Below are 26,817 nucleotides of genomic sequence, written 5' to 3'. Positions count from 1 at the left end.
GTGCCCTCTCACTCTCTGCTGTTCACACCCAGTGCCCTCCTACACTCAGGTGTTCACACTCGGTGCCCTCCCACACTCAGTGCCCTCTCACACTCAGGTGTTCACTCTCGGTACCCCCTCATTCTCAGTTGTTCACACTCAGTGCCCTCTCAAACTCGGGTGTTCGCACTTGGTGCCGTCTCACACTCGGGTGTTCACACTCGGTGCCCTCTCACTCTCGGTGCACCCTCACACTAGGGTGTTCAGACTCGGTGCCCTCTCACACTCGGTGCCCCCTCACTCTCAGGTGTTCAGACTCATTGCCCTCTCACTCTCGGGTGTTCACTCTCGGTGCCCCCTCTCACTCAGGTGTTCACACTCGGTGCCCTCTCACACTTGGTGCTCCCTCACACTCGGGTGTTCACACTCGGTGCCCTCTCACACTTGGTACCCCCTCACTCTCAGGTGTTCACACTCAGTGCCCTCTCACACTCGGCTGTTCACACTCGGTACACTCTCACAATTGGTGCCCCCTCACACTCAGGTGGCCACACTCGGTGCCCTCTCATATTCAGGTGTCCACACACGGTGCCCTCTCACACTCGGTTGTTCACACTCGGTGCCTTCCCACACTCGGGTGTTCACACTCGGTGCCCTCCCACACTCCGGTGTTAACACCTGGTGCCCCCTCACTCTCAGGTGTTCACACTCAGTGCCCTCTCACACTCGGGTGTTCGCACTTGGTGCCCTCTCACACTCGGTGCCCCCTCACCCTCGGGTGTTCACACTCGGTGCCCTCTCACTCTTGGGTGTTCACACTCGGTGCCCTCTCACTCTCGGTGCACCCTAACACTCGGGTGTTCACACTCGGTGCCCTCTCACACTCGGTGCCCCCTCACTCTCAGGTGTTCAGACTCATTGCCCTCTCACTGTCGGGTGTTCACTCTCGGTGCCCCCTCACACTCGGGTGTTCACACTCGGTGCCCTCTCACACAAGGTGCTCCCTCACACTCGGGTGTTCACACTCGTTACCCTCTCACATTTGGTGCCGCCTCACACTCAGGTGGTCACACTCGGTGCCCTGTCATATTCAGGTGTCCACACACGGTGCCCTCTCACACTCGGTTGTTCACACTCGGTGCCCTCCCACACCCGGGTGTTCACACTCAGTGCCCTCCCACACTCGGGTGTTCACACTCGGTGCCCGCTCACTCTCAGGTGTTCACACTCAGTGCCCTCTCACACTCGGGTGTGCGCACTTGGTGCCCTCTCACACTCGGTGCCCCCTCACACTCGGGTGTTCACACTCGGTGCCCTCTCACATAAGGTGCTCCCTCACACTCGGGTGTGCACACTCATTACCCTCTCACATTTGGTGCCGCCTCACACTCAGGTGGTCACACTCGGTGCCCTGTCATATTCAGGTGTCCACACACGGTGCCCTCTCACACTCGGTTGTTCACACTCGGTGCCCTCCCACACCCGGGTGTTCACACTCAGTGCCCTCCCACACTCGGGTGTTCACACTCGGTGCCCGCTCACTCTCAGGTGTTCACACTCAGTGCCCTCTCACACTCGGGTGTGCGCACTTGGTGCCCTCTCACACTCGGTGCCCCCTCACACTCGGGTGTTCACACTCGGTGCCCTCTCACACTCGGTGCCCCCTCACACTCAGGTGTTCAGACTCGTTGCCCTCTCACTCTCGGGTGTTCACTCTCGGTGCCCCCTCACACTCGGGTGTTCACACTCGGTGCCGCCTCACACTTGGTGCCCCCTCACACTCGGGTGTTCACAATCGGTGCCCTCTCACACTCGGTACCCCCTCAATCTCAGGTGTTCACACTCGGTGCCCTCTCACATCGGTGCCCCTTCACACTCAGGTTTTCACACTCGGTGCCCTCTCAGACTCGGGTGTTCACACACGGTGCCCTCTCATGCTGAGGTGTTTACACTCGGTGCCCTCTCAGACTCAGGTGTTCACACTCGGTGCCCTCTCACTCTCGGGTGTTCACACTCGGTACCCTCTCACACTCGGTGCCCCCTCACTCTCGAATGTTCACACTCAGTGCCTTCTCACACTAGGAGTCCCTTCACTCTCGGGTGCTCACACTTAGCGTCCGCTCACACTCGGGTGTTCACACTCGGTGCCCTCTCACACTTGGTGCTCCCACACACTCGGGTGTTTACACTCGGTGCCCTCTCACACTCGGTACCCTCTAACACTCGGTGCCCCCTCACTCTCGAATGTTCACACTCAGTGCCTTCTCACACTAGGAGTCCCTTCACTCTCGGGTACTCACATTTAGCGTCCGCTCACATTCGGGTGTTCACACTCAGTGCCCTCTCACACTTGGGTGTTCACACACAGTGCCCTCTCACATTCGGTGCCCCCTCACTCTCGGGTGTTCACGCTCGGTGCCCTCTCACTCTCTGCTGTTCACACCCAGTGCCCTCCTACACTCGGGTGTTCACACTCGGTGCCCTCCCACACTCAGTGCCCTCTCACACTCAGGTGTTCACTCTCGGTACCCCCCTCATTCACAGTTGTTCACACTCAGTGCCCTCTCACTCTCGGGTGTTCACACTCGGTACCCTCTCACACTCGGTGCCCCCTCACTCTCGAATGTTCACACTCAGTGCCTTCTCACACTAGGAGTCCCTTCACTCTCGGGTGCTCACACTTAGCGTCCGCTCACATTCGGGTGTTCACACTCAGTGCCCTCTCACACTTGGGTGTTCACACACAGTGCCCTCTCACATTCGGTGCCCCCTCACTCTCGGGTGTTCACGCTCGGTGCCCTCTCACTCTCTGCTGTTCACACCCAGTGCCCTCCTACACTCGGGTGTTCACACTCGGTGCCCTCCCACACTCAGTGCCCTCTCACACTCAGGTGTTCACTCTCGGTACCCCCTCATTCTCAGTTGTTCACACTCAGTGCCCTCTCAAACTCGGGTGTTCGCACTTGGTGCCGTCTCACACTCGGGTGTTCACACTCGGTGCCCTCTCACTCTCGGTGCACCCTCACACTAGGGTGTTCAGACTCGGTGCCCTCTCACACTCGGTGCCCCCTCACACTCAGGTGTTCAGACTCGTTGCCCTCTCACTCTCGGGTGTTCACTCTCGGTGCCCCCTCACACTCGGGTGTTCACACTCGGTTCCGCCTCACACTTGGTGCCCCCTCACACTCGGGTGTTCACAATCGGTGCCCTCTCACACTCGGTACCCCCTCAATCTCAGGTGTTCACACTCGGTGCCCTCTCACATCGGTGCCCCTTCACACTCAGGTTTTCACACTCGGTGCCCTCTCAGACTCGGGTGTTCACATACGGTGCCCTCTCATGCTGAGGTGTTTACACTCGGTGCCCTCTCAGACTCAGGTGTTCACACTCGGTGCCCTCTTACTCTCGGGTGTTCACACTCGGTACCCTCTCACACTCGGTGCCCCCTCACTCTAGAATGTTCACACTCAGTGCCTTCTCACACTAGGAGTCCCTTCACTCTCGGGTGCTCACACTTAGCGTCCGCTCACACTCGGGTGTTCACACTCAGTGCCCTCTCACACTTGGGTGTTCACACACAGTGCCCTCTCACATTCGGTGCCCCCTCACTCTCGGGTGTTCACACTCGGTGCCCTCTCACTCTCTGCTGTTCACACCCAGTGCCCTCCTACACTCGGGTGTTCACACTCGGTGCCCTCCCACACTCAGTGCCCTCTCACACTCAGGTGTTCACTCTCGGTACCCCCTCATTCTCAGTTGTTCACACTCAGTGCCCTCTCAAACTCGGGTGTTCGCACTTGGTGCCGTCTCACACTCGGGTGTTCACACTCGGTGCCCTCTCACTCTCGGTGCACCCTCACACTAGGGTGTTCAGACTCGGTGCCCTCTCACACTCGGTGCCCCCTCACTCTCAGGTGTTCAGACTCATTGCCCTCTCACTCTCGGGTGTTCACTCTCGGTGCCCCCTCTCACTCAGGTGTTCACACTCAGTCCCCTCTCACACTTGGTGCTCCCTCACACTCGGGTGTTCACACTCGGTGCCCTCTCACACTTGGTACCCCCTCACTCTCAGGTGTTCACACTCAGTGCCCTCTCACACTCGGCTGTTCACACTCGGTGCCCTCTCACACAAGGTGCTCCCTCACACTCGGGTGTTCAAACTCGGTACACTCTCACAATTGGTGCCCCCTCACACTCAGGTGGCCACACTCGGTGCCCTCTCATATTCAGGTGTCCACACACGGTGCCCTCTCACACTCGGTTGTTCACACTCGGTGCCTTCCCACACTCGGGTGTTCACACTCGGTGCCCTCCCACACTCCGGTGTTAACACCTGGTGCCCCCTCACTCTCAGGTGTTCACACTCAGTGCCCTCTCACACTCGGGTGTTCGCACTTGGTGCCCTCTCACACTCGGTGCCCCCTCACCCTCGGGTGTTCACACTCGGTGCCCTCTCACTCTTGGGTGTTCACACTCGGTGCCCTCTCACTCTCGGTGCACCCTAACACTCGGGTGTTCACACTCGGTGCCCTCTCACACTCGGTGCCCCCTCACTCTCAGGTGTTCAGACTCATTGCCCTCTCACTGTCGGGTGTTCACTCTCGGTGCCCCCTCACACTCGGGTGTTCACACTCGGTGCCCTCTCACACAAGGTGCTCCCTCACACTCGGGTGTTCACACTCGTTACCCTCTCACATTTGGTGCCGCCTCACACTCAGGTGGTCACACTCGGTGCCCTGTCATATTCAGGTGTCCACACACGGTGCCCTCTCACACTCGGTTGTTCACACTCGGTGCCCTCCCACACCCGGGTGTTCACACTCAGTGCCCTCCCACACTCGGGTGTTCACACTCGGTGCCCGCTCACTCTCAGGTGTTCACACTCAGTGCCCTCTCACACTCGGGTGTGCGCACTTGGTGCCCTCTCACACTCGGTGCCCCCTCACACTCGGGTGTTCACACTCGGTGCCCTCTCACATAAGGTGCTCCCTCACACTCGGGTGTGCACACTCATTACCCTCTCACATTTGGTGCCGCCTCACACTCAGGTGGTCACACTCGGTGCCCTGTCATATTCAGGTGTCCACACACGGTGCCCTTTCACACTCGGTTGTTCACACTCGGTGCCCTCCCACACCCGGGTGTTCACACTCAGTGCCCTCCCACACTCGGGTGTTCACACTCGGTGCCCGCTCACTCTCAGGTGTTCACACTCAGTGCCCTCTCACACTTGGGTGTGCGCACTTGGTGCCCTCTCACACTCGGTGCCCCCTCACACTCGGGTGTTCACACTCGGTGCCCTCTCACACTCGGTGCCCCCTCACACTCAGGTGTTCAGACTCGTTGCCCTCTCACTCTCGGGTGTTCACTCTCGGTGCCCCCTCACACTCGGGTGTTCACACTCGGTGCCGCCTCACACTTGGTGCCCCCTCACACTCGGGTGTTCACAATCGGTGCCCTCTCACACTCGGTACCCCCTCAATCTCAGGTGTTCACACTCGGTGCCCACTCACATCGGTGCCCCTTCACACTCAGGTTTTCACACTCGGTGCCCTCTCAGACTCGGGTGTTCACACACGGTGCCCTCTCATGCTGAGGTGTTTACACTCGGTGCCCTCTCAGACTCAGGTGTTCACACTCGGTGCCCTCTCACTCTCGGGTGTTCACACTCGGTACCCTCTCACACTCGGTGCCCCCTCACTCTCGAATGTTCACACTCAGTGCCTTCTCACACTAGGAGTCCCTTCACTCTCGGGTGCTCACACTTAGCGTCCGCTCACACTCGGGTGTTCACACTCGGTGCCCTCTCACACTTGGTGCTCCCACACACTCGGGTGTTTACACTCGGTGCCCTCTCACACTCGGTACCCTCTCACACTCGGTGCCCCCTCACTCTCGAATGTTCACACTCAGTGCCTTCTCACACTAGGAGTCCCTTCACTCTCGGGTGCTCACATTTAGCGTCCGCTCACATTCGGGTGTTCACACTCAGTGCCCTCTCACACTTGGGTGTTCACACACAGTGCCCTCTCACATTCGGTGCCCCCTCACTCTCGGGTGTTCACGCTCGGTGCCCTCTCACTCTCTGCTGTTCACACCCAGTGCCCTCCTACACTCGGGTGTTCACACTCGGTGCCCTCCCACACTCAGTGCCCTCTCACACTCAGGTGTTCACTCTCGGTACCCCCTCATTCACAGTTGTTCACACTCAGTGCCCTCTCACTCTCGGGTGTTCACACTCGGTACCCTCTCACACTCGGTGCCCCCTCACTCTCGAATGTTCACACTCAGTGCCTTCTCACACTAGGAGTCCCTTCACTCTCGGGTGCTCACACTTAGCGTCCGCTCACATTCGGGTGTTCACACTCAGTGCCCTCTCACACTTGGGTGTTCACACACAGTGCCCTCTCACATTCGGTGCCCCCTCACTCTCGGGTGTTCACGCTCGGTGCCCTCTCACTCTCTGCTGTTCACACCCAGTGCCCTCCTACACTCGGGTGTTCACACTCGGTGCCCTCCCACACTCAGTGCCCTCTCACACTCAGGTGTTCACTCTCGGTACCCCCTCATTCTCAGTTGTTCACACTCAGTGCCCTCTCAAACTCGGGTGTTCGCACTTGGTGCCGTCTCACACTCGGGTGTTCACACTCGGTGCCCTCTCACTCTCGGTGCACCCTCACACTAGGGTGTTCAGACTCGGTGCCCTCTCACACTCGGTGCCCCCTCACTCTCAGGTGTTCAGACTCATTGCCCTCTCACTCTCGGGTGTTCACTCTCGGTGCCCCCTCTCACTCAGGTGTTCACACTCGGTGCCCTCTCACACTTGGTGCTCCCTCACACTCGGGTGTTCACACTCGGTGCCCTCTCACACTTGGTACCCCCCTCACTCTCAGGTGTTCACACTCAGTGCCCTCTCACACTCGGCTGTTCACACTCGGTGCCCTCTCACACAAGGTGCTCCCTCACACTCGGGTGTTCAAACTCGGTACACTCTCACAATTGGTGCCCCCTCACACTCAGGTGGCCACACTCGGTGCCCTCTCATATTCAGGTGTCCACACACGGTGCCCTCTCACACTCGGTTGTTCACACTCGGTGCCTTCCCACACTCGGGTGTTCACACTCGGTGCCCTCCCACACTCCGGTGTTAACACCTGGTGCCCCCTCACTCTCAGGTGTTCACACTCAGTGCCCTCTCACACTCGGGTGTTCGCACTTGGTGCCCTCTCACACTCGGTGCCCCCTCACCCTCGGGTGTTCACACTCGGTGCCCTCTCACTCTTGGGTGTTCACACTCGGTGCCCTCTCACTCTCGGTGCACCCTAACACTCGGGTGTTCACACTCGGTGCCCTCTCACACTCGGTGCCCCCTCACTCTCAGGTGTTCAGACTCATTGCCCTCTCACTGTCGGGTGTTCACTCTCGGTGCCCCCTCACACTCGGGTGTTCACACTCGGTGCCCTCTCACACAAGGTGCTCCCTCACACTCGGGTGTTCACACTCGTTACCCTCTCACATTTGGTGCCGCCTCACACTCAGGTGGTCACACTCGGTGCCCTGTCATATTCAGGTGTCCACACACGGTGCCCTCTCACACTCGGTTGTTCACACTCGGTGCCCTCCCACACCCGGGTGTTCACACTCAGTGCCCTCCCACACTCGGGTGTTCACACTCGGTGCCCGCTCACTCTCAGGTGTTCACACTCAGTGCCCTCTCACACTCGGGTGTGCGCACTTGGTGCCCTCTCACACTCGGTGCCCCCTCACACTCGGGTGTTCACACTCGGTGCCCTCTCACATAAGGTGCTCCCTCACACTCGGGTGTGCACACTCATTACCCTCTCACATTTGGTGCCGCCTCACACTCAGGTGGTCACACTCGGTGCCCTGTCATATTCAGGTGTCCACACACGGTGCCCTCTCACACTCGGTTGTTCACACTCGGTGCCCTCCCACACCCGGGTGTTCACACTCAGTGCCCTCCCACACTCGGGTGTTCACACTCGGTGCCCGCTCACTCTCAGGTGTTCACACTCAGTGCCCTCTCACACTCGGGTGTGCGCACTTGGTGCCCTCTCACACTCGGTGCCCCCTCACACTCGGGTGTTCACACTCGGTGCCCTCTCACATAAGGTGCTCCCTCACACTCGGGTGTGCACACTCGTTACCCTCTCACATTTGGTGCCGCCTCACACTCAGGTGGTCACACTCGGTGCCCTGTCATATTCAGGTGTCCACACACGGTGCCCTATAACACTCGGTTGTTCACACTCGGTGCCCTCCCACACCCGGGTGTTCACACTCAGTGCCCTCCCACACTCGGGTGTTCACACTCGGTGCCCGCTCACTCTCAGGTGTTCACACTCAGTGCCCTCTCACACTCGGGTGTGCGCACTTGGTGCCCTCTCACACTCGGTGCCCCCTCACACTCGGGTGTTCACACTCGGTGCCCTCTCACACTCGGTGCCCCCTCACACTCAGGTGTTCAGACTCGTTGCCCTCTCACTCTCGGGTGTTCACTCTCGGTGCCCCCTCACACTCGGGTGTTCACACTCGGTGCCGCCTCACACTTGGTGCCCCCTCACACTCGGGTGTTCACAATCGGTGCCCTCTCACACTCGGTACCCCCTCAATCTCAGGTGTTCACACTCGGTGCCCTCTCACATCGGTGCCCCTTCACACTCAGGTTTTCACACTCGGTGCCCTCTCAGACTCGGGTGTTCACACACGGTGCCCTCTCATGCTGAGGTGTTTACACTCGGTGCCCTCTCAGACTCAGGTGTTCACACTCGGTGCCCTCTTACTCTCGGGTGTTCACACTCGGTACCCTCTCACACTTGGTGCCCCCTCACTCTAGAATGTTCACACTCAGTGCCTTCTCACACTAGGAGTCCCTTCACTCTCGGGTGCTCACACTTAGCGTCCGCTCACACTCGGGTGTTCACACTCAGTGCCCTCTCACACTTGGGTGTTCACACACAGTGCCCTCTCACATTCGGTGCCCCCTCACTCTCGGGTGTTCACACTCGGTGCCCTCTCACTCTCTGCTGTTCACACCCAGTGCCCTCCTACACTCGGGTGTTCACACTCGGTGCCCTCCCACACTCAGTGCCCTCTCACACTCAGGTGTTCACTCTCGGTACCCCCTCATTCTCAGTTGTTCACACTCAGTGCCCTCTCAAACTCGGGTGTTCGCACTTGGTGCCGTCTCACACTCGGGTGTTCACACTCGGTGCCCTCTCACTCTCGGTGCACCCTCACACTAGGGTGTTCAGACTCGGTGCCCTCTCACACTCGGTGCCCCCTCACTCTCAGGTGTTCAGACTCATTGCCCTCTCACTCTCGGGTGTTCACTCTCGGTGCCCCCTCTCACTCAGGTGTTCACACTCGGTGCCCTCTCACACTTGGTGCTCCCTCACACTCGGGTGTTCACACTCGGTGCCCTCTCACACTTGGTACCCCCTCACTCTCAGGTGTTCACACTCAGTGCCCTCTCACACTCGGCTGTTCACACTCGGTGCCCTCTCACACAAGGTGCTCCCTCACACTCGGGTGTTCAAACTCGGTACACTCTCACAATTGGTGCCCCCTCACACTCAGGTGGCCACACTCGGTGCCCTCTCATATTCAGGTGTCCACACACGGTGCCCTCTCACACTCGGTTGTTCACACTCGGTGCCTTCCCACACTCGGGTGTTCACACTCGGTGCCCTCCCACACTCCGGTGTTAACACCTGGTGCCCCCTCACTCTCAGGTGTTCACACTCAGTGCCCTCTCACACTCGGGTGTTCGCACTTGGTGCCCTCTCACACTCGGTGCCCCCTCACCCTCGGGTGTTCACACTCGGTGCCCTCTCACTCTTGGGTGTTCACACTCGGTGCCCTCTCACTCTCGGTGCACCCTAACACTCGGGTGTTCACACTCGGTGCCCTCTCACACTCGGTGCCCCCTCACTCTCAGGTGTTCAGACTCATTGCCCTCTCACTGTCGGGTGTTCACTCTCGGTGCCCCCTCACACTCGGGTGTTCACACTCGGTGCCCTCTCACACAAGGTGCTCCCTCACACTCGGGTGTTCACACTCGTTACCCTCTCACATTTGGTGCCGCCTCACACTCAGGTGGTCACACTCGGTGCCCTGTCATATTCAGGTGTCCACACACGGTGCCCTCTCACACTCGGTTGTTCACACTCGGTGCCCTCCCACACCCGGGTGTTCACACTCAGTGCCCTCCCACACTCGGGTGTTCACACTCGGTGCCCGCTCACTCTCAGGTGTTCACACTCAGTGCCCTCTCACACTCGGGTGTGCGCACTTGGTGCCCTCTCACACTCGGTGCCCCCTCACACTCGGGTGTTCACACTCGGTGCCCTCTCACATAAGGTGCTCCCTCACACTCGGGTGTGCACACTCATTACCCTCTCACATTTGGTGCCGCCTCACACTCAGGTGGTCACACTCGGTGCCCTGTCATATTCAGGTGTCCACACACGGTGCCCTTTCACACTCGGTTGTTCACACTCGGTGCCCTCCCACACCCGGGTGTTCACACTCAGTGCCCTCCCACACTCGGGTGTTCACACTCGGTGCCCGCTCACTCTCAGGTGTTCACACTCAGTGCCCTCTCACACTTGGGTGTGCGCACTTGGTGCCCTCTCACACTCGGTGCCCCCTCACACTCGGGTGTTCACACTCGGTGCCCTCTCACACTCGGTGCCCCCTCACACTCAGGTGTTCAGACTCGTTGCCCTCTCACTCTCGGGTGTTCACTCTCGGTGCCCCCTCACACTCGGGTGTTCACACTCGGTGCCGCCTCACACTTGGTGCCCCCTCACACTCGGGTGTTCACAATCGGTGCCCTCTCACACTCGGTACCCCCTCAATCTCAGGTGTTCACACTCGGTGCCCACTCACATCGGTGCCCCTTCACACTCAGGTTTTCACACTCGGTGCCCTCTCAGACTCGGGTGTTCACACACGGTGCCCTCTCATGCTGAGGTGTTTACACTCGGTGCCCTCTCAGACTCAGGTGTTCACACTCGGTGCCCTCTCACTCTCGGGTGTTCACACTCGGTACCCTCTCACACTCGGTGCCCCCTCACTCTCGAATGTTCACACTCAGTGCCTTCTCACACTAGGAGTCCCTTCACTCTCGGGTGCTCACACTTAGCGTCCGCTCACACTCGGGTGTTCACACTCGGTGCCCTCTCACACTTGGTGCTCCCACACACTCGGGTGTTTACACTCGGTGCCCTCTCACACTCGGTACCCTCTCACACTCGGTGCCCCCTCACTCTCGAATGTTCACACTCAGTGCCTTCTCACACTAGGAGTCCCTTCACTCTCGGGTGCTCACATTTAGCGTCCGCTCACATTCGGGTGTTCACACTCAGTGCCCTCTCACACTTGGGTGTTCACACACAGTGCCCTCTCACATTCGGTGCCCCCTCACTCTCGGGTGTTCACGCTCGGTGCCCTCTCACTCTCTGCTGTTCACACCCAGTGCCCTCCTACACTCGGGTGTTCACACTCGGTGCCCTCCCACACTCAGTGCCCTCTCACACTCAGGTGTTCACTCTCGGTACCCCCTCATTCACAGTTGTTCACACTCAGTGCCCTCTCACTCTCGGGTGTTCACACTCGGTACCCTCTCACACTCGGTGCCCCCTCACTCTCGAATGTTCACACTCAGTGCCTTCTCACACTAGGAGTCCCTTCACTCTCGGGTGCTCACACTTAGCGTCCGCTCACATTCGGGTGTTCACACTCAGTGCCCTCTCACACTTGGGTGTTCACACACAGTGCCCTCTCACATTCGGTGCCCCCTCACTCTCGGGTGTTCACGCTCGGTGCCCTCTCACTCTCTGCTGTTCACACCCAGTGCCCTCCTACACTCGGGTGTTCACACTCGGTGCCCTCCCACACTCAGTGCCCTCTCACACTCAGGTGTTCACTCTCGGTACCCCCTCATTCTCAGTTGTTCACACTCAGTGCCCTCTCAAACTCGGGTGTTCGCACTTGGTGCCGTCTCACACTCGGGTGTTCACACTCGGTGCCCTCTCACTCTCGGTGCACCCTCACACTAGGGTGTTCAGACTCGGTGCCCTCTCACACTCGGTGCCCCCTCACTCTCAGGTGTTCAGACTCATTGCCCTCTCACTCTCGGGTGTTCACTCTCGGTGCCCCCTCTCACTCAGGTGTTCACACTCGGTGCCCTCTCACACTTGGTGCTCCCTCACACTCGGGTGTTCACACTCGGTGCCCTCTCACACTTGGTACCCCCTCACTCTCAGGTGTTCACACTCAGTGCCCTCTCACACTCGGCTGTTCACACTCGGTGCCCTCTCACACAAGGTGCTCCCTCACACTCGGGTGTTCAAACTCGGTACACTCTCACAATTGGTGCCCCCTCACACTCAGGTGGCCACACTCGGTGCCCTCTCATATTCAGGTGTCCACACACGGTGCCCTCTCACACTCGGTTGTTCACACTCGGTGCCTTCCCACACTCGGGTGTTCACACTCGGTGCCCTCCCACACTCCGGTGTTAACACCTGGTGCCCCCTCACTCTCAGGTGTTCACACTCAGTGCCCTCTCACACTCGGGTGTTCGCACTTGGTGCCCTCTCACACTCGGTGCCCCCTCACCCTCGGGTGTTCACACTCGGTGCCCTCTCACTCTTGGGTGTTCACACTCGGTGCCCTCTCACACTCGGTGCCCCCTCACTCTCAGGTGTTCAGACTCATTGCCCTCTCACTGTCGGGTGTTCACTCTCGGTGCCCCCTCACACTCGGGTGTTCACACTCGGTGCCCTCTCACACAAGGTGCTCCCTCACACTCGGGTGTTCACACTCGTTACCCTCTCACATATGGTGCCGCCTCACACTCAGGTGGTCACACTCGGTGCCCTGTCATATTCAGGTGTCCACACACGGTGCCCTCTCACACTCGGTTGTTCACACTCGGTGCCCTCCCACACCCGGGTGTTCACACTCAGTGCCCTCCCACACTCGGGTGTTCACACTCGGTGCCCGCTCACTCTCAGGTGTTCACACTCAGTGCCCTCTCACACTCGGGTGTGCGCACTTGGTGCCCTCTCACACTCGGTGCCCCCTCACACTCGGGTGTTCACACTCGGTGCCCTCTCACATAAGGTGCTCCCTCACACTCGGGTGTGCACACTCATTACCCTCTCACATTTGGTGCCGCCTCACACTCAGGTGGTCACACTCGGTGCCCTGTCATATTCAGGTGTCCACACACGGTGCCCTCTCACACTCGGTTGTTCACACTCGGTGCCCTCCCACACCCGGGTGTTCACACTCAGTGCCCTCCCACACTCGGGTGTTCACACTCGGTGCCCGCTCACTCTCAGGTGTTCACACTCAGTGCCCTCTCACACTCGGGTGTGCGCACTTGGTGCCCTCTCACACTCGGTGCCCCCTCACACTCGGGTGTTCACACTCGGTGCCCTCTCACACTCGGTGCCCCCTCACACTCAGGTGTTCAGACTCGTTGCCCTCTCACTCTCGGGTGTTCACTCTCGGTGCCCCCTCACACTCGGGTGTTCACACTCGGTGCCGCCTCACACTTGGTGCCCCCTCACACTCGGGTGTTCACAATCGGTGCCCTCTCACACTCGGTACCCCCTCAATCTCAGGTGTTCACACTCGGTGCCCTCTCACATCGGTGCCCCTTCACACTCAGGTTTTCACACTCGGTGCCCTCTCAGACTCGGGTGTTCACACACGGTGCCCTCTCATGCTGAGGTGTTTACACTCGGTGCCCTCTCAGACTCAGGTGTTCACACTCGGTGCCCTCTCACTCTCGGGTGTTCACACTCGGTACCCTCTCACACTCGGTGCCCCCTCACTCTCGAATGTTCACACTCAGTGCCTTCTCACACTAGGAGTCCCTTCACTCTCGGGTGCTCACACTTAGCGTCCGCTCACACTCGGGTGTTCACACTCGGTGCCCTCTCACACTTGGTGCTCCCACACACTCGGGTGTTTACACTCGGTGCCCTCTCACACTCGGTACCCTCTCACACTCGGTGCCCCCTCACTCTCGAATGTTCACACTCAGTGCCTTCTCACACTAGGAGTCCCTTCACTCTCGGGTACTCACATTTAGCGTCCGCTCACATTCGGGTGTTCACACTCAGTGCCCTCTCACACTTGGGTGTTCACACACAGTGCCCTCTCACATTCGGTGCCCCCTCACTCTCGGGTGTTCACGCTCGGTGCCCTCTCACTCTCTGCTGTTCACACCCAGTGCCCTCCTACACTCGGGTGTTCACACTCGGTGCCCTCCCACACTCAGTGCCCTCTCACACTCAGGTGTTCACTCTCGGTACCCCCTCATTCACAGTTGTTCACACTCAGTGCCCTCTCACTCTCGGGTGTTCACACTCGGTACCCTCTCACACTCGGTGCCCCCTCACTCTCGAATGTTCACACTCAGTGCCTTCTCACACTAGGAGTCCCTTCACTCTCGGGTGCTCACACTTAGCGTCCGCTCACATTCGGGTGTTCACACTCAGTGCCCTCTCACACTTGGGTGTTCACACACAGTGCCCTCTCACATTCGGTGCCCCCTCACTCTCGGGTGTTCACGCTCGGTGCCCTCTCACTCTCTGCTGTTCACACCCAGTGCCCTCCTACACTCGGGTGTTCACACTCGGTGCCCTCCCACACTCAGTGCCCTCTCACACTCAGGTGTTCACTCTCGGTACCCCCTCATTCTCAGTTGTTCACACTCAGTGCCCTCTCAAACTCGGGTGTTCGCACTTGGTGCCGTCTCACACTCGGGTGTTCACACTCGGTGCCCTCTCACTCTCGGTGCACCCTCACACTAGGGTGTTCAGACTCGGTGCCCTCTCACACTCGGTGCCCCCTCACACTCAGGTGTTCAGACTCGTTGCCCTCTCACTCTCGGGTGTTCACTCTCGGTGCCCCCTCACACTCGGGTGTTCACACTCGGTTCCGCCTCACACTTGGTGCCCCCTCACACTCGGGTGTTCACAATCGGTGCCCTCTCACACTCGGTACCCCCTCAATCTCAGGTGTTCACACTCGGTGCCCTCTCACATCGGTGCCCCTTCACACTCAGGTTTTCACACTCGGTGCCCTCTCAGACTCGGGTGTTCACATACGGTGCCCTCTCATGCTGAGGTGTTTACACTCGGTGCCCTCTCAGACTCAGGTGTTCACACTCGGTGCCCTCTTACTCTCGGGTGTTCACACTCGGTACCCTCTCACACTCGGTGCCCCCTCACTCTAGAATGTTCACACTCAGTGCCTTCTCACACTAGGAGTCCCTTCACTCTCGGGTGCTCACACTTAGCGTCCGCTCACACTCGGGTGTTCACACTCAGTGCCCTCTCACACTTGGGTGTTCACACACAGTGCCCTCTCACATTCGGTGCCCCCTCACTCTCGGGTGTTCACACTCGGTGCCCTCTCACTCTCTGCTGTTCACACCCAGTGCCCTCCTACACTCGGGTGTTCACACTCGGTGCCCTCCCACACTCAGTGCCCTCTCACACTCAGGTGTTCACTCTCGGTACCCCCTCATTCTCAGTTGTTCACACTCAGTGCCCTCTCAAACTCGGGTGTTCGCACTTGGTGCCGTCTCACACTCGGGTGTTCACACTCGGTGCCCTCTCACTCTCGGTGCACCCTCACACTAGGGTGTTCAGACTCGGTGCCCTCTCACACTCGGTGCCCCCTCACTCTCAGGTGTTCAGACTCATTGCCCTCTCACTCTCGGGTGTTCACTCTCGGTGCCCCCTCTCACTCAGGTGTTCACACTCAGTCCCCTCTCACACTTGGTGCTCCCTCACACTCGGGTGTTCACACTCGGTGCCCTCTCACACTTGGTACCCCCTCACTCTCAGGTGTTCACACTCAGTGCCCTCTCACACTCGGCTGTTCACACTCGGTGCCCTCTCACACAAGGTGCTCCCTCACACTCGGGTGTTCAAACTCGGTACACTCTCACAATTGGTGCCCCCTCACACTCAGGTGGCCACACTCGGTGCCCTCTCATATTCAGGTGTCCACACACGGTGCCCTCTCACACTCGGTTGTTCACACTCGGTGCCTTCCCACACTCGGGTGTTCACACTCGGTGCCCTCCCACACTCCGGTGTTAACACCTGGTGCCCCCTCACTCTCAGGTGTTCACACTCAGTGCCCTCTCACACTCGGGTGTTCGCACTTGGTGCCCTCTCACACTCGGTGCCCCCTCACCCTCGGGTGTTCACACTCGGTGCCCTCTCACTCTTGGGTGTTCACACTCGGTGACCTCTCACTCTCGGTGCACCCTAACACTCGGGTGTTCACACTCGGTGCCCTCTCACACTCGGTGCCCCCTCACTCTCAGGTGTTCAGACTCATTGCCCTCTCACTGTCGGGTGTTCACTCTCGGTGCCCCCTCACACTCGGGTGTTCACACTCGGTGCCCTCTCACACAAGGTGCTCCCTCACACTCGGGTGTTCACACTCGTTACCCTCTCACATTTGGTGCCGCCTCACACTCAGGTGGTCACACTCGGTGCCCTGTCATATTCAGGTGTCCACACACGGTGCCCTCTCACACTCGGTTGTTCACACTCGGTGCCCTCCCACACCCGGGTGTTCACACTCAGTGCCCTCCCACACTCGGGTGTTCACACTCGGTGCCCGCTCACTCTCAGGTGTTCACACTCAGTGCCCTCTCACACTCGGGTGTGCGCACTTGGTGCCCTCTCACACTCGGTGCCCCCTCACACTCGGGTGTTCACACTCGGTGCCCTCTCACATAAGGTGCTCCCTCACACTCGGGTGTGCACACTCATTACCCTCTCACATTTGGTGCCGCCTCACACTCAGGTGGTCACACTCGGTGCCCTGTCATATTCAGGTGTCCACACACGGTGCCCTTTCACACTCGGTTGTTCACACTCGGTGCCCTCCCACACCCGGGTGTTCACACTCAGTGCCCTCCCACACTCGGGTGTTCACACTCGGTGCCCGCTCACTCTCAGGTGTTCACACTCAGTGCCCTCTCACACTTGGGTGTGCGCACTTGGTGCCCTCTCACACTCGGTGCCCCCTCACACTCGGGTGTTCACACTCGGTGCCCTCTCACACTCGGTGCCCCCTCACACTCAGGTGTTCAGACTCGTTGCCCTCTCACTCTCGGGTGTTCACTCTCGGTGCCCCCTCACACTCGGGTGTTCACACTCGGTGCCGCCTCACACTTGGTGCCCCCTCACACTCGGGTGTTCACAATCGGTGCCCTCTCACACTCGGTACCCCCTCAATCTCAGGTGTTCACACTCGGTGCCCACTCACATCGGTGCCCCTTCACACTCAGGTTTTCACACTCGGTGCCCTCTCAGACTCGGGTGTTCACACACGGTGCCCTCTCATGCTGAGGTGTTTACACTCGGTGCCCTCTCAGACTCAGGTGTTCACACTCGGTGCCCTCTCACTCTCGGGTGTTCACACTCGGTACCCTCTCACACTCGGTGCCCCCTCACTCTCGAATGTTCACACTCAGTGCCTTCTCACACTAGGAGTCCCTTCACTCTCGGGTGCTCACACTTAGCGTCCGCTCACACTCGGGTGTTCACACTCGGTGCCCTCTCACACTTGGTGCTCCCACACACTCGGGTGTTTACACTCGGTGCCCTCTCACACTCGGTACCCTCTCACACTCGGTGCCCCCTCACTCTCGAATGTTCACACTCAGTGCCTTCTCACACTAGGAGTCCCTTCACTCTCGGGTGCTCACATTTAGCGTCCGCTCACATTCGGGTGTTCACACTCAGTGCCCTCTCACACTTGGGTGTTCACACACAGTGCCCTCTCACATTCGGTGCCCCCTCACTCTCGGGTGTTCACGCTCGGTGCCCTCTCACTCTCTGCTGTTCACACCCAGTGCCCTCCTACACTCGGGTGTTCACACTCGGTGCCCTCCCACACTCAGTGCCCTCTCACACTCAGGTGTTCACTCTCGGTACCCCCTCATTCACAGTTGTTCACACTCAGTGCCCTCTCACTCTCGGGTGTTCACACTCGGTACCCTCTCACACTCGGTGCCCCCTCACTCTCGAATGTTCACACTCAGTGCCTTCTCACACTAGGAGTCCCTTCACTCTCGGGTGCTCACACTTAGCGTCCGCTCACATTCGGGTGTTCACACTCAGTGCCCTCTCACACTTGGGTGTTCACACACAGTGCCCTCTCACATTCGGTGCCCCCTCACTCTCGGGTGTTCACGCTCGGTGCCCTCTCACTCTCTGCTGTTCACACCCAGTGCCCTCCTACACTCGGGTGTTCACACTCGGTGCCCTCCCACACTCAGTGCCCTCTCACACTCAGGTGTTCACTCTCGGTACCCCCTCATTCTCAGTTGTTCACACTCAGTGCCCTCTCAAACTCGGGTGTTCGCACTTGGTGCCGTCTCACACTCGGGTGTTCACACTCGGTGCCCTCTCACTCTCGGTGCACCCTCACACTAGGGTGTTCAGACTCGGTGCCCTCTCACACTCGGTGCCCCCTCACTCTCAGGTGTTCAGACTCGTTGCCCTCTCACTCTCGGGTGTTCACTCTCGGTGCCCCCCTCACTCAGGTGTTCACACTCGGTGCCCTCTCACACTTGGTGCTCCCTCACACTCGGGTGTTCACACTCGGTGCCCTCTCACACTTGGTACCCCCTCACTCTCAGGTGTTCACACTCAGTGCCCTCTCACACTCGGCTGTTCACACTCGGTGCCCTCTCACACAAGGTGCTCCCTCACACTCGGGTGTTCAAACTCGGTACACTCTCACAATTGGTGCCCCCTCACACTCAGGTGGCCACACTCGGTGCCCTCTCATATTCAGGTGTCCACACACGGTGCCCTCTCACACTCGGTTGTTCACACTCGGTGACTTCCCACACTCGGGTGTTCACACTCGGTGCCCTCCCACACTCCGGTGTTAACACCTGGTGCCCCCCTCACTCTCAGGTGTTCACACTCAGTGCCCTCTCACACTCGGGTGTTCGCACTTGGTGCCCTCTCACACTCGGTGCCCCCTCACCCTCGGGTGTTCACACTCGGTGCCCTCTCACTCTTGGGTGTTCACACTCGGTGCCCTCTCACTCTCGGTGCACCCTAACACTCGGGTGTTCACACTCGGTGCCCTCTCACACTCGGTGCCCCCTCACTCTCAGGTGTTCAGACTCATTGCCCTCTCACTGTCGGGTGTTCACTCTCGGTGCCCCCTCACACTCGGGTGTTCACACTCGGTGCCCTCTCACACAAGGTGCTCCCTCACACTCGGGTGTTCACACTCGTTACCCTCTCACATTTGGTGCCGCCTCACACTCAGGTGGTCACACTCGGTGCCCTGTCATATTCAGGTGTCCACACACGGTACCCTCTCACACTCGGTTGTTCACACTCGGTGCCCTCCCACACCCGGGTGTTCACACTCAGTGCCCTCCCACACTCGGGTGTTCACACTCGGTGCCCGCTCACTCTCAGGTGTTCACACTCAGTGCCCTCTCACACTCGGGTGTGCGCACTTGGTGCCCTCTCACTTTCGGTGCCCCCTCACACTCGGATGTTCACACTCGGTGCCCTCTCACATAAGGTGCTCCCTCACATTCGGGTGTGCACACTCGTTACCCTCTCACATTTGGTGCCGCCTCACACTCAGGTGGTCACACTCGGTGCCCTGTCATATTCAGGTGTCCACACACGGTGCCCTATAACACTCGGTTGTTCACACTCGGTGCCCTCCCACACCCGGGTGTTCACACTCGGTGCCCTCTCACTCTCGGGTGTTCACACTCGGTACCCTCTCACACTCGGTGCCCCCTCACTCTCGAATGTTCACACTCAGTGCCTTCTCACACTAGGAGTCCCTTCACTCTCGGGTGCTCACACTTAGCGTCCGCTCACATTCGGGTGTTCACACTCAGTGCCCTCTCACACTTGGGTGTTCACACACAGTGCCCTCTCACATTCGGTGCCCCCTCACTCTCGGGTGTTCACGCTCGGTGCCCTCTCACTCTCTGCTGTTCACACCCAGTGCCCTCCTACACTCGGGTGTTCACACTCGGTGCCCTCCCACACTCAGTGCCCTCTCACACTCAGGTGTTCACTCTCGGTACCCCCTCATTCTCAGTTGTTCACACTCAGTGCCCTCTCAAACTCGGGTGTTCGCACTTGGTGCCGTCTCACACTCGGGTGTTCACACTCGGTGCCCTCTCACTCTCGGTGCAACCTCACACTAGGGTGTTCAGACTCGGTGCCCTCTCACACTCGGTGCCCCCTCATGCTCGTGTGTTCACACTCGGTGCCCTCTCACTCTTGGGTGTTCACACTCGGTGACCTCTCACTCTCAGTGCCCCCTCACACTTGGGTGTTCACACTCGGTGCCCTCTCACACTCGGTGCCCTCTCCCACTCAGTGCCCACTCACTATAGGGTGTTCACACTTGGTGCCTGCTCACTCTCGAGCATTCACACTCGGTGCCCTATCAGACTCGGGTGTTCACACTCGGTGCCCTCTGACACTCGGGTGTTCACACTCAGTGCCCTCTCACTCTCGGGTGTTCACACTCGGAGCCCGCTCCCTCTCAAGTGTTCACACTCGCTGCCCTCTCACACTCGAGTGTTCACACTCGGTGCCCGCTCAGTCTCGAGCATTCACACTCAGTGACCTATCACATTCGGGTGTTCACACTCGGTGCCCACTCACACTCGGGTCTTCACACTCGTGGCCCTCTCACTCTCGAGTGTTCACACTCGGTGCGCACTGACACTCGGTGCACTCTCACACTTGGTGCCCCCTCACTCTCGGGTGTTCACACTCGGTGCGCTCTCACACTCGGGTGTTCACACTCGGTGCCCTCTCACACTCGGTGCCCTCCCACTGTCGGTTTCTGATGCTTGGTGCCCTCTCACACTGGGTGCTCTCTCACACTCGGTGCCCTCTCAATCTAGGGTGTTCACACTCGGTGCCCTCTCACACTCGGTGCCCCCTCACTCTCAGGTGTTCACACTCAGTGCCCTCTCACAATCGGGTGTTCGCACTCAGTACCCTCTCACACTCGGTGCCCCATCACTCCCGAGCGTTCACACTCGGTGCCTTCTCACACTCGGTGCCCCTTCACTCTCGGGTGTTCACACTTAGTGCCCTCTCACACTTGGGTGTTCACACTCAGTGCCTTTTCACTCTCAGTTGTTCACACTCGGTGCCCTCTCACACTCGGAGCCCCCTCACACTCGGTGCCCTCTCACTCTCGGATGTTCACACTCGCTGCCCTCTCACACTCGGGTGTTCACACTCGGTGCCCTCACACACTCGGTGCCCTTTCACTGTTGGGTTCTCATGCACGGTGCCCTCTCACACTCAGGTGTTCACATTATGTGCCCTCTCACACTTGGTGTCCTATCACACTCCGTTGTTCACACTCGTTGGCCTCTCACACTTGGGTGATCACACTCAGTGACCTCTCACACTCAATGCCCTCTCAAACTCGGCTGTTCACACTCGGTGCTCTCTCACACTTGGTGCCCTCTTAGACTCGAGAGTTCACACTCGGTGCCCCATCACACTTGGGTGTTCACACTTAGTGCCCTCTCACACTCGGGTGTTCACACTCGGTGCCTCTCACTCACAGGTGTTCACACTCGGTGCTTTTTCAAACTTGTTGAACCTTCGCTCTCAGATGTTTACACATAGTGCCCCCTCACAGTCGGGTGTTCACACTCGGTGCACCCTCACTCTCAGGTGTTCACACTCGGTGCCCTCTCACATTCCGGTGTTCAAACTCGGTGCCCTCTCACACTCGGTGCTCCCTCACTCTCCGGTATTCACACTCGCTGCCCTGTCACACTCGAGTGTTCACACTCGGTGCCCGCTCAGTCTCGAGCGTTCACACTCAGTGACCTATCACATTCGGGTGTTCACACTCGGTGCCCTCTCACACTCAGATGTTCACACTCGGTGCCCTCTCACTCTCGGGTGTTCACACTCGGTGCCTTTTCACACTTGGTGCCCCTTTGCTCTCGGATGTTTACACTTAGTGCCCTCCCACACTCGGTTGTTCACACTCAATGCCTTCTCACTATCGGGTGTTCACATTCGGTGCCCTCTCACATTTGGGTGTTCACACACGGTGCCCTCTCACACTCGGTGCCCCCTCGCTCTCGGGTGTTCACACTCGGTGCGCTCTCACTCTCTGCTGTTCACACTCGGTGCCCTCCCACACTTGGGTGTTCACACTCGGAGCCCTCCAACACTCGGGTGTTCACACTCGCTGCCCACTCACACTCGGGTGTTCGCACTTGGAGCCCTCTCTCACTCGGTGCCCCCTCACTCTCGGGTGTTCACACTCGGTGCCCTCTCACTCTTGGGTGTTCACACTCGGTGCCCTCTCACACTCGGTGCCCCCTCACACTCAGGTGTTCAGACCCGTTGCCCTCTCACTCTTGGGTTTTCACTCTCGGTGCCCCCTCACACTCGGGTGTTCACACTCGGTGCCCTCTCACTCTTGGGTGTTCACACTCGGTGCCCTCTCACTCTCGGTGCCCCTTCACACTCGGGTGTTCACACTCGGTGCCCTCTCACACTCGGTGCCCCCTCACACTCAGGTGTTCAGACCCGTTGCCCTCTCACTCTTGGGTTTTCACTCTCGGTGCCCCCTCACACTCGGGTGTTCACACTCGGTGCCCTCTCACACTTGGTGCTCCCTCACACTCGGGTGTTCACACTCAGTGCCCTCTCACACTCGGTACCGCCTCACTCTCAGGTGTTCACACTCGTTGCCCTATAACACTCGGGTGTTCACAATCAATGCCTTCTCACTATCGGGTTTTAACATTCAGTGCCCTCTCACACTTGGGTGATCACACACGGTGCCCTCTCACACTCGGTGCCCTCTCACACTCGGATGTTCACACTCATTGCCCCCTCACTCTCAGGTGTTCACACTCAGTGCCCTCTCACACTCGGGTGTGCACACTTGGTGCCCTCTCACACTCGGTGCCCCCTCACTCTCAGGTGTTCACACTCGTTGCCCTCTCACTCTTGGGTGTTCGCACTTGGTGCCCACTAACTCTCGGTACCCCCTCACACTCGGGTGTTCACACTCAGTGCCCTCTCACACTCGGTGCCCCCTCACACTCAGGTGTTCAGACTCGTTGCCCTCTCACTCTCAGGTGTTCACTCTCAGTGCCCCCTCACACTAGGGTGTTCACACTCGGTGCCCTCTCACACTTGGTGCTCCATCACACTCAGGTGACGACACTCGGTGCCCTCTCACACTCGGTACCCCCTCACTCTCAGGTGTTCACACTCATTGCGCTCTAACACTCGAGTGTTCACACTCAGTACCCTCTCACATCGGTGCCCCTTCACACTCAGTTTTTCACATTCAGTACCCTCTCAGACTCGGGTGTTCACACACCGTGCCCTCTCACACTCAGGTGTTCACACTCGGTGCCCTCTCAGAGTCGGGTGTTCACACCCGGTGCCCTCACAAACTCAGGTGTTCACACTCGTTGTCCTCTCACACTTGCTGCCCTCTCACTCTCGGGTGTTAACACTCGGTACCCTCTCACACTTGGTGCCCCCACACTCTCGTGTGTTCACACTCGGTACCCTCTCACACATGGTGCCCCCTCAAACTCGAGTGTTCACACTCAGTGCCTTCTCACACTCGGTGCCACTTCAATCTCAGGTGTTCACACTTAGTGCCTTCTCACTCTCGGGACTTCATGCTCGGTGCCCCCTCGCACTCGGGTGCTCACACCCGGTGCCCTCTCAGACTCAGTGTCCCCTCACATTTGGTTGTTCATGCTCAGTGCCCTCTCACTCTCAGTTGTTCATGCTCGGTGCCCTCTCACCCTCGGGTGTTCACGCTCAGTGCCCTCTCACTCAGGGGTTCACACTTGGTGCCCTCTCACACTTGGGTTCTCACACTCGTTGCCCACTCACTCTTGGGTCTTCACACTTGGTGCTCTGTCACACTTGGGTTCTCACACTCGGTGCCCCCTCGCTCTCGGGTGTTCACACTCGGTGCGCTCTCACTCTCTACTGTTCACACTCGGTGCCCTCCCACACTTGGTTGTTCACACTCGGAGCCCTCCAACACTCGGGTGTTCACACTCGGTGCCCTCTCACACTTTGTGCTCCCTCACACTGAGGTGTTCACACTCGGTGCCCTCTCACACTCGGTGCCCCCTCACTCTCGGGTGTTCACACTCGGTGCCCTTTCACTCTTGGGTGTTCACACTCGGTGCCCTCTCACTCTCGGTGCCCCTTCACACTCGGGTGTTCACACTCGGTGCCCTCTCACACTCGGTGCCCCCTCACACTCAGGTGTTCAGACCCGTTGCCCTCTCACTCTTGGGTTTTCACTCTCGGTGCCCCCTCACACTCGGGTGTTCACACTCGGTGCCCTCTCACACTTGGTGCTCCCTCACACTCGGGTGTTCACACTCAGTGCCCTCTCACACTCGGTACCGCCTCACTCTCAGGTGTTCACACTCGTTGCCCTATAACACTCGGGTGTTCACACTCAATGCCTTCTCACTATCGGGTTTTAACATTCAGTGCCCTCTCACACTTGGGTGATCACACACGGTGCCCTCTCACACTCGGTGCCCTCTCACACTCGGATGTTCACACTCATTGCCCCCTCACTCTCAGGTGTTCACACTCAGTGCCCTCTCACACTCGGGTGTTCACACTTGGTGCCCTCTCACACTCGGTGCCCCCTCACTCTCAGGTGTTCACACTCGTTGCCCTCTCACTCTTGGGTGTTCACACTCGGTGCCCTCTAACTCTCGGTACCCCCTCACACTCGGGTGTTCACACTCAGTGCCCTCTCACACTCGGTGCCCCCTCACACTCAGGTGTTCAGACTCGTTGCCCTCTCACTCTCAGGTGTTCACTCTCAGTGCCCCCTCACACTCGGGTGTTCACACTCGGTGCCCTCTCACACTTGGTGCTCCCTCACACTCAGGTGACGACACTCGGTGCCCTCTCACACTCGGTACCCCCTCACTCTCAGGTGTTCACACTCATTGCGCTCTAACACTCGAGTGTTCACACTCAGTACCCTCTCACATCGGTGTCCCTTCACACTCAGTTTTTCACATTCAGTACCCTCTCAGACTCGGGTGTTCACACACCGTGCCCTCTCACACTCAGGTGTTCACACTCGGTTCCCTCTCAGACTCGGGTGTTAACACTCGGTGCCCTCATAAACTCAGGTGTTCACACTCGTTGTCCTCTCACACTTGCTGCCCTCTCACTTTCGGGTGTTAACACTCGGTACCCTCTCACACCTGGTGCCCCCACACTCTCGTGTGTTCATACTCGGTACCCTCTCACACTTGGTGCCCCCTCAAACTCGAGTGTTCACACTCAGTGCCTTCTCACACTCGGTGCCACTTCAATCTCAGGTGTTCACACTTAGTGCCTTCTCACTCTCGGGACTTCATGCTCGGTGCCCCCTTGCACTCGGGTGCTCAGACCCGGTGCCCTCTCAGACTCAGTGTCCCCTCACACTTGGTTGTTCATGCTCAGTGCCCTCTCACTCTCAGTTGTTCATGCTCGGTGCCCTCTCACCCTCGGGTGTTCACGCTCAGTGCCCTCTCACTCAGGGGTTCACACTTGGTGCCCTCTCACACTTGGGTTCTCACACTCGTTGCCCACTCACTCTTGGGTCTTCACACTTGGTGCTCTGTCACATTTGGGTTCTCACACTCGGTGCCCCCTCGCTGTCAGATGTTAACACTTAGTGCCGTCTCACACTCGGGTGTTCACACGCATTGCTCTCTCACTATTGGGTGTCCACATTCAGTGCCCTTTCACACTTGGGTGTTCACACACAGTACCCTCTCACACTCAGTGCCCCTCACACTCGGGTGTTCACACTCGGTGCCCTCTCACATTCGGGTGTTCCCACACAGTGTCCCCTCACTCTCAGGTGTTCACACTCAATGCCCTCAGACACGGTTGTTCACACTTGGTACCGTCTCACACTCGGTGCCCCCTCACTCTCAGGTGTTCAGACTCGGTGCCCTCTCGTATTCGGGTATTCAATCTCGGTGCCACCTCACACTCGGGTGTTCACATTCGGTGCCCTCTCACACTTGGTGCTCCCTCACACTCGGGTGTTCACACTCGGTGCCCTCTCACACTCGGTACACCTTCACTCTCAGGTGTTCACACTCGTTGCCCTATAACACTCGGTTGTTCACACTCAATGCCTTCTCACTATCGGGTTTTCACCTTCAGTGCCCTCTCACACTTGGGTGTTCACACACGGTGCCCTCTCACACTCGGTGCCACCTCACTCTCGGGTGTTCACACTCAGTGCCCTCTCACTCTCTGCTGTTCACACTGGGTGCGTTCTCACACTCGGGTGTTCACACTCGGTGCCCCCTCACTCTCAGGTGTTCACACTCAGTGCCCTCTCACACTCGGGTGTTCGCACTTGGAGCCCTCTCACACTCGGTGCCCCCTCATGCTCGTGTGTTCACACTCGGTGCCCTCTCACTCTTGGGTGTTCACACTCGGTGACCTCTCACTCTCAGTGCCCCCTCACACTTGGGTGTTCACACTCGGTGCCCTCTCACACTCGGTGCCCTCTCCCACTCAGTGCCCACTCACTATAGGGTGTTCACACTTGGTGCCTGCTCACTCTCGAGCATTCACACTCGGTGCCCTATCAGACTCGGGTGTTCACACTCGGTGCCCTCTGACACTCGGGTGTTCACACTCAGTGCCCTCTCACTCTCGGGTGTTCACACTCGGAGCCCGCTCCCTCTCAAGTGTTCAC

The sequence above is a fragment of the Carcharodon carcharias genome, chromosome 7, assembly GCF_017639515.1.
Source record: "Carcharodon carcharias isolate sCarCar2 chromosome 7, sCarCar2.pri, whole genome shotgun sequence".
Classification (NCBI taxonomy): domain Eukaryota; kingdom Metazoa; phylum Chordata; class Chondrichthyes; order Lamniformes; family Lamnidae; genus Carcharodon; species Carcharodon carcharias.
This window is presented reverse-complemented; position numbering follows the sequence as displayed.